Genomic DNA, 8,911 nt, shown 5'->3' with positions numbered 1-8,911 from the left:
AACAAACAGAGGGCAGAAGGTCCAGAGTCCAAACCAAAGTCCAGTTCAAAACGCACCAAGGGCAGAAGGTCCCGCTTCCAAACCAAAGTTCAGTTTAAAACGCACCGAGGGCAGAAGGTCCAGCTTCCAAACGAAAGTCCAGTTTAAAACACACAGAGGGCATAAGGTCCAGCTTCCAAACGAAAGTCCAAATTAAAAAGCACCGAGGGCAGAAGGTCCCGCTTCCAAACCAAATTCCAGTTTAAAACGCACCGAGGGCAGAAGGTCCAGCTTCCAAACCAAAGTCCAGTTTAAAACAAACAGAGGGCAGAAGGTCCAGCTTCCAAACCAAAGTCCAGTTTAAAACGCACCGAGGGCAGAAGGTCCAGCTTCCAAACCAAAGTCCAGTTTAAAACACACAGAGGGCAGAAGGTCCAGCTTCCAAACCAAAGTCCAGTTTGAAACGCACCGAGGGCAGAAGGTCCAAATTCCAAACCAAAGTCCAGTTTAAAACGCACTGAGAGCGGAAGGTCCCGCTTCCAAAACAAAGTCCAGTTTAAAACGCATCGAGGGCAGAAGGTCCAGCTTCCAAACCAAAGTCTAGTTTAAAACACACAGAGGGCAGAAGGTCCAGCTTCCAAACCAAAGTCCAGTTTAAAACAAACAGAGGGCAGAAGGTCCAGCTTCCAAACCAAAGTCCAGTTTAAAACGCATCGAGGGCAGAAGGTCCAGCTTCCAAACCAAAGTCCAGTTTAAAACACACAGAGGGCAGAAGGTCCAGCTTCCAAACGAAAGTCCAAATTAAAAAGCACCGAGGGCAGAAGGTCCCGCTTCCAAACCAAATTCCAGTTTAAAACGCACCGAGGGCAGAAGGTCCAGCTTCCAAACCAAAGTCCAGTTTAAAACAAACAGAGGGCAGAAGGTCCAGCTTCCAAACCAAAGTCCAGTTTAAAACGCACAGAGGGCAGAAGGTCCAGCTTCCAAACCAAAGTCCAGTTTAAAACGCACTGAGAGCAGAAGGTCCCGCTTCCAAACCAAAGTCCAGTTTAAAACGCATCGAGGGCAGAAGGTCCAGCTTCCAAACCAAAGTCCAGTTTAAAATGAAACCGAGGGCATAAGGTCCAGCTTCCAAACCAAAGTCCAGTTTAAAACGCATCGAGGGCAGAAGGTCCAGCTTCCAAACCAAAGTCCAGTTCAAAACGCACCAAGGGCAGAAGGTCCCGCTTCCAAACCAAAGTCCAGTTTAAAACGCACCAAGGGCAGAAGGTCCCGCTTCCAAACCAAAGTCCAGTTTAAAACGCACAGATGGCAGAAGGTCCAGCTTCCAAAAAAAAGTCCAGTTTAAAACACACAGAGGGCAGAAGGTCCAGCTTCCAAACCAAAGTCCAGATTAAAACGAACCGAGGGCATAAGGTCCAGCTTCCAAACCAAAGTCCAGTTTAAAACACACAGAGGGCAGAAGGTCCAGCTTCCAAACCAAAGTCCAGTTTAAAGGCTGAGTTATACTTCTTTTAACTGCCCTTGCGCTTTCTTCTTGCGCGTATGTTAATGGCTCGAGACGTTTATACTTCATTTAGCTTTGCCGGCGCTTGCGTGTGCTGCGTGGCGATTCACTGCCAGGAGAGTAGGTGGAGTAGCGGGTTTTTTCAATGACAAGCCTACTATGATGAAAGGAAATTCACCGCCAGGACCTCTTCGAGTGATTCATGCTTCTTCTTCTTGTAAATAGCCGGTATTTTGTCAGATTTTCAACACCTTGGGGGTCTAAACGACTACTTTCTCGCCTGAAAATGTTTCAAATGATGCTGAAGTTATATATATACAGAGTTTATAGCTTAAGCGAAATCAGCTTTTCAGGCCGGCTGATTTCGGCTCGGGCAGGAGTGAAGTGCACTGTGTGTAAACGCTCTGCATGCTGTCTGATCGATGAGTATGTCGTTTTCAAGCAGTAGGCTTGCGTCTTTTCTTGCGTGAAGTTTAGAAAATTGAGGTGACACACGCAATCTCGCAATGGGGGGCTTGCAACCGCGCAAGGGCTTGCGTTTCTTCTTGCGTCTTGCGTTACCGACTATAAACCAGGCTTTAAACGCACCAAGGGCATAAGGTCCAGCTTCCAAACCAAAGTCCAGTTTAAAACGCACCGAGGGCAGAAGGTCCAGCTTCCAAACGAAAGTCCAGTTTAAAACACAAAGAGGGCAGAAGGTCCAGCTTCCAAACGAAAGTCCAAATTAAAAAGCACCGAGGGCAGAAGGTCCCGCTTCCAAACCAAAGTCCAGTTTAAAACGCACCGAGGGCAGAAGGTCCAGCTTCCAAACGAAAGTCCAGATTAAAACGCACCGAGGGCAGAAGGTCCAGCTTCCAAACCAAAGTCCAGTTTAAAACACACAGAGGGCAGAAGGTCCAGCTTCCAAACCAAAGTCCAGTTTAAAACGCACCGAGGGCAGAAGGTCCACCTTCCAAACCAAAGTCCAGTTTAAAACACACAGAGGGCAGAAGGTCCAGCTTCAAAACAAAAGTCCAGTTTAAAACGCACAGAGGGCAGAAGGTCCAGCTTCTAAACCAAAGTCCAGTTTAAAACACACCGAGGGCAGAAGGTCCAGCTTCCAAACCAAAGTCCAGTTTAAAACGCACCGAGGGCACAAGGTCCAGCTTCCAAACCAAAGTCCAGTTTAAAACGCACAGAGGGCAGAAGGTCCAGCTTCCAAACCAAAGTCCAGTTTAAAACGTACCGAGGGCAGAAGGTCCAGCTTCCAAACCAAAGTCCAGTTTAAAACGCACAGAGGGCAGAAGGTCCAGATTCCAAACCAAAGTCCAGTTTAAAACGCACCGAGGGCAGAAGGTCCAGCTTCCAAACCAAAGTCCAGTTTAAAACACACAGGGGGCAGAAGGTCCAGCTTCAAAACCAAAGTCCAGTTTAAAACGCACCGAGGGCAGAAGGTCCAGCTTCCAAACCAAAGTCCAGTTTAAAACGCACCGAGGGCAGAAGGTCCAGCTTCAAAACCAAAGTCCAGTTTAAAACGCATAGAGGGCAGAAGGTCCAGCTTCTAAACCAAAGTCCAATTTAAAACGCACAGAGGGCAGAAGGTCCCACTTCCAAAACAAAGTCCAGTTTAAAACGCATCGAGGGCAGAAGGTCCAGCTTCCAAACCAAAGTCCAGTTTAAAATGAAACCGAGGGCATAAGGTGCAGCTTCCAAACCAAAGTCCAGTTTAAAACAAACAGAGGGCAGAAGGTCCAGCTTCCAAACCAAAGTCCAGTTCAAAAAGCACCAAGGGCAGAAGGTCCCGCTTCCAAACCAAAGTCCAGTTTAAAACGCATCGAGGGCAGAAGGTCCAGCTTCCAAACCAAAGTCCAGTTTAAAATGAAACCGAGGGCATAAGGTGCAGCTTCCAAACCAAAGTCCAGTTTAAAACAAACAGAGGGCAGAAGGTCCAGCTTCCAAACCAAAGTCCAGTTCAAAAAGCACCGAGGGCAGAAGGTCCCGCTTCCAAACCAAATTCCAGTTTAAAACGCACCGAGGGCAGAAGGTCCAGCTTCCAAACCAAAGTCCAGTTTAAAACAAACAGAGGGCAGAAAGTCCAGCTTCCAAACCAAAGTCCAGTTTAAAATGAAACCGAGGGCATAAGGTCCAGCTTCCAAACCAAAGTCCAGTTCAAAACGCACCAAGGGCAGAAGGTCCCGCTTCCAAACCAAAGTCCAGTTTAAAACGCACCGAGGGCAGAAGGTCCAGCTTCCAAACGAAAGTCCAGTTTAAAACACACAGAGGGCAGAAGGTCCAGCTTCCAAACGAAAGTCCAAATTAAAAAGCACCGAGGGCAGAAGGTCCCGCTTCCAAACCAAATTCCAGTTTAAAACGCACCGAGGGCAGAAGGTCCAGCTTCAAAACCAAAGTCCAGTTTAAAACACACAGAGGGCAGAAGGTCCAGCTTCCAAACGAAAGTCCAAATTAAAAAGCACCGAGGGCAGAAGGTCCCGCTTCCAAACCAAATTCCAGTTTAAAACGCACCGAGGGCAGAAGGTCCAGCTTCCAAACCAAAGTCCAGTTTAAAACAAACAGAGGGCAGAAGGTCCAGCTTCAAAACCAAAGTCCAGTTTAAAACGCACCGAGGGCAGAAGGTCCAGCTTCCAAACCAAAGTCCAGTTTAAAACGCACTGAGAGCAGAAGGTCCCGCTTCCAAACCAAAGTCCAGTTTAAAACGCATCGAGGGCAGAAGGTCCAGCTTCCAAACCAAAGTCCAGTTTAAAATGAAACCGAGGGCATAAGGTCCAGCTTCCAAACCAAAGTCCAGTTTAAAACGCATCGAGGGCAGAAGGTCCAGCTTCCAAACCAAAGTCCAGTTCAAAACGCACCAAGGGCAGAAGGTCCCGCTTCCAAACCAAAGTCCAGTTTAAAACGCACCAAGGGCAGAAGGTCCCGCTTCCAAACCAAAGTCCAGTTTAAAACGCACAGATGGCAGAAGGTCCAGCTTCCAAAAAAAAGTCCAGTTTAAAACACACAGAGGGCAGAAGGTCCAGCTTCCAAACCAAAGTCCAGATTAAAACGAACCGAGGGCATAAGGTCCAGCTTCCAAACCAAAGTCCAGTTTAAAACACACAGAGGGCAGAAGGTCCCGCTTCCAAACCAAAGTCCAGTTTAAAGGCTGAGTTATACTTCTTTTAACTGCCCTTGCGCTTTCTTCTTGCGCGTATGTTAATTGCTCGAGACGTTTATACTTCATTTAGCTTTGCCGGCGCTTGCGTGTGCTGCGTGGCGATTCACTGCCAGGAGAGTAGGTGGAGTAGCGGGTTTTTTCAATGACAAGCCTACTATGATGAAAGGAAATTCACCGCCAGGACCTCTTCGAGTGATTCATGCTTCTTCTTCTTGTAAATAGCCGGTATTTTGTCAGATTTTCAACACCTTGGGGGTCTAAACGACTACTTTCTCGCCTGAAAATGTTTCAAATGATGCTAAAGTTATATATATACAGAGTTTATAGCTTAAGCGAAATCAGCTTTTCAGGCCGGCTGATTTCGGCTCGGGCAGGAGTGAAGTGCACTGTGTGTAAACGCTCTGCATGCTGTCTGATCGATGAGTATGTCGTTTTCAAGCAGTAGGCTTGCATCTTTTCTTGCGTGAAGTTTAGAAAATTGAGGTGACACACGCAATCTCGCAATGGGGGGCTTGCAACCGCGCAAGGGCTTGCGTTTCTTCTTGCGTCTTGCGTTACCGACTATAAACCAGGCTTTAAACGCACCAAGGGCATAAGGTCCAGCTTCCAAACCAAAGTCCAGTTTAAAACGCACCGAGGGCAGAAGGTCCAGCTTCCAAACGAAAGTCCAGTTTAAAACACAAAGAGGGCAGAAGGTCCAGCTTCCAAACGAAAGTCCAAATTAAAAAGCACCGAGGGCAGAAGGTCCCGCTTCCAAACGAAAGTCCAGTTTAAAACGCACCGAGGGCAGAAGGTCCAGCTTCCAAACGAAAGTCCAGATTAAAACGCACCGAGGGCAGAAGGTCCAGCTTCCAAACCAAAGTCCAGTTTAAAACACACAGAGGGCAGAAGGTCCAGCTTCCAAACCAAAGTCCAGTTTAAAACGCACCGAGGGCAGAAGGTCCACCTTCCAAACCAAAGTCCAGTTTAAAACACACAGAGGGCAGAAGGTCCAGCTTCAAAACAAAAGTCCAGTTTAAAACGCACAGAGGGCAGAAGGTCCAGCTTCTAAACCAAAGTCCAGTTTAAAACACACCGAGGGCAGAAGGTCCAGCTTCCAAACCAAAGTCCAGTTTAAAACGCACCGAGGGCACAAGGTCCAGCTTCCAAACCAAAGTCCAGTTTAAAACGCACAGAGGGCAGAAGGTCCAGCTTCCAAACCAAAGTCCAGTTTAAAACGTACCGAGGGCAGAAGGTCCAGCTTCCAAACCAAAGTCCAGTTTAAAACGCACAGAGGGCAGAAGGTCCAGATTCCAAACCAAAGTCCAGTTTAAAACGCACCGAGGGCAGAAGGTCCAGCTTCCAAACCAAATTCCAGTTTAAAACACACAGGGGGCAGAAGGTCCAGCTTCAAAACCAAAGTCCAGTTTAAAACGCACCGAGGGCAGAAGGTCCAGCTTCCAAACCAAAGTCCAGTTTAAAACGCACCGAGGGCAGAAGGTCCAGCTTCAAAACCAAAGTCCAGTTTAAAACGCATAGAGGGCAGAAGGTCCAGCTTCTAAACCAAAGTCCAATTTAAAACGCACAGAGGGCAGAAGGTCCCACTTCCAAAACAAAGTCCAGTTTAAAACGCATCGAGGGCAGAAGGTCCAGCTTCCAAACCAAAGTCCAGTTTAAAATGAAACCGAGGGCATAAGGTGCAGCTTCCAAACCAAAGTCCAGTTTAAAACAAACAGAGGGCAGAAGGTCCAGCTTCCAAACCAAAGTCCAGTTCAAAAAGCACCAAGGGCAGAAGGTCCCGCTTCCAAACCAAAGTCCAGTTTAAAACGCATCGAGGGCAGAAGGTCCAGCTTCCAAACCAAAGTCCAGTTTAAAATGAAACCGAGGGCATAAGGTGCAGCTTCCAAACCAAAGTCCAGTTTAAAACAAACAGAGGGCAGAAGGTCCAGCTTCCAAACCAAAGTCCAGTTCAAAAAGCACCGAGGGCAGAAGGTCCCGCTTCCAAACCAAATTCCAGTTTAAAACGCACCGAGGGCAGAAGGTCCCGCTTCCAAACCAAAGTCCAGTTTAAAACAAACAGAGGGCAGAAGGTCCAAATTCCAAACCAAAGTCCAGTTTAAAATGAAACCGAGGGCATAAGGTGCAGCTTCCAAACCAAAGTCCAGTTTAAAACAAACAGAGGGCAGAAGGTCCAGAGTCCAAACCAAAGTCCAGTTCAAAACGCACCAAGGGCAGAAGGTCCCGCTTCCAAACCAAAGTTCAGTTTAAAACGCACCGAGGGCAGAAGGTCCAGCTTCCAAACGAAAGTCCAGTTTAAAACACACAGAGGGCATAAGGTCCAGCTTCCAAACGAAAGTCCAAATTAAAAAGCACCGAGGGCAGAAGGTCCCGCTTCCAAACCAAATTCCAGTTTAAAACGCACCGAGGGCAGAAGGTCCAGCTTCCAAACCAAAGTCCAGTTTAAAACAAACAGAGGGCAGAAGGTCCAGCTTCCAAACCAAAGTCTAGTTTAAAATGAAACCGAGGGCATAAGGTGCAGCTTCCAAACCAAAGTCCAGTTCAAAACGCACCAAGGGCAGAAGGTCCCGCTTCCAAACCAAAGTCCAGTTTAAAACGCACGGAGGGGAGAAGGTCCAGCTTCCAAACAAAAGTTCAGTTTAAAACACACAGAGGGCAGAAGGTCCAGCTTCCAAACCAAAGTCCAGTTTAAAACGCACCGAGGGCAGAAGGTCCACCTTCCAAACCAAAGTCCAGTTTAAAACACACAGAGGGCAGAAGGTCCAGCTTCAAAACAAAAGTCCAGTTTAAAACGCACAGAGGGCAGAAGGTCCAGCTTCTAAACCAAAGTCCAGTTTAAAACACACCGAGGGCAGAAGGTCCAGCTTCCAAACCAAAGTCCAGTTTAAAACGCACCGAGGGCACAAGGTCCAGCTTCCAAACCAAAGTCCAGTTTAAAACGCACAGAGGGCAGAAGGTCCAGCTTCCAAACCAAAGTCCAGTTTAAAACGTACCGAGGGCAGAAGGTCCAGCTTCCAAACCAAAGTCCAGTTTAAAACGCACAGAGGGCAGAAGGTCCAGATTCCAAACCAAAGTCCAGTTTAAAACGCACCGAGGGCAGAAGGTCCAGCTTCCAAACCAAATTCCAGTTTAAAACACACAGGGGGCAGAAGGTCCAGCTTCAAAACCAAAGTCCAGTTTAAAACGCACCGAGGGCAGAAGGTCCAGCTTCCAAACCAAAGTCCAGTTTAAAACGCACCGAGGGCAGAAGGTCCAGCTTCAAAACCAAAGTCCAGTTTAAAACGCATAGAGGGCAGAAGGTCCAGCTTCTAAACCAAAGTCCAATTTAAAACGCACAGAGGGCAGAAGGTCCCACTTCCAAAACAAAGTCCAGTTTAAAACGCATCGAGGGCAGAAGGTCCAGCTTCCAAACCAAAGTCCAGTTTAAAATGAAACCGAGGGCATAAGGTGCAGCTTCCAAACCAAAGTCCAGTTTAAAACAAACAGAGGGCAGAAGGTCCAGCTTCCAAACCAAAGTCCAGTTCAAAAAGCACCAAGGGCAGAAGGTCCCGCTTCCAAACCAAAGTCCAGTTTAAAACGCATCGAGGGCAGAAGGTCCAGCTTCCAAACCAAAGTCCAGTTTAAAATGAAACCGAGGGCATAAGGTGCAGCTTCCAAACCAAAGTCCAGTTTAAAACAAACAGAGGGCAGAAGGTCCAGCTTCCAAACCAAAGTCCAGTTCAAAAAGCACCGAGGGCAGAAGGTCCCGCTTCCAAACCAAATTCCAGTTTAAAACGCACCGAGGGCAGAAGGTCCCGCTTCCAAACCAAAGTCCAGTTTAAAACAAACAGAGGGCAGAAGGTCCAAATTCCAAACCAAAGTCCAGTTTAAAATGAAACCGAGGGCATAAGGTGCAGCTTCCAAACCAAAGTCCAGTTTAAAACAAACAGAGGGCAGAAGGTCCAGAGTCCAAACCAAAGTCCAGTTCAAAACGCACCAAGGGCAGAAGGTCCCGCTTCCAAACCAAAGTTCAGTTTAAAACGCACCGAGGGCAGAAGGTCCAGCTTCCAAACGAAAGTCCAGTTTAAAACACACAGAGGGCATAAGGTCCAGCTTCCAAACGAAAGTCCAAATTAAAAAGCACCGAGGGCAGAAGGTCCCGCTTCCAAACCAAATTCCAGTTTAAAACGCACCGAGGGCAGAAGGTCCAGCTTCCAAACCAAAGTCCAGTTTAAAACAAACAGAGGGCAGAAGGTCCAGCTTCCAAACCAAAGTCTAGTTTAAAATGAAACCGAGGGCATAAG

The sequence above is a fragment of the Odontesthes bonariensis genome, chromosome 8, assembly GCF_027942865.1.
Source record: "Odontesthes bonariensis isolate fOdoBon6 chromosome 8, fOdoBon6.hap1, whole genome shotgun sequence".
Classification (NCBI taxonomy): domain Eukaryota; kingdom Metazoa; phylum Chordata; class Actinopteri; order Atheriniformes; family Atherinopsidae; genus Odontesthes; species Odontesthes bonariensis.
This window is presented reverse-complemented; position numbering follows the sequence as displayed.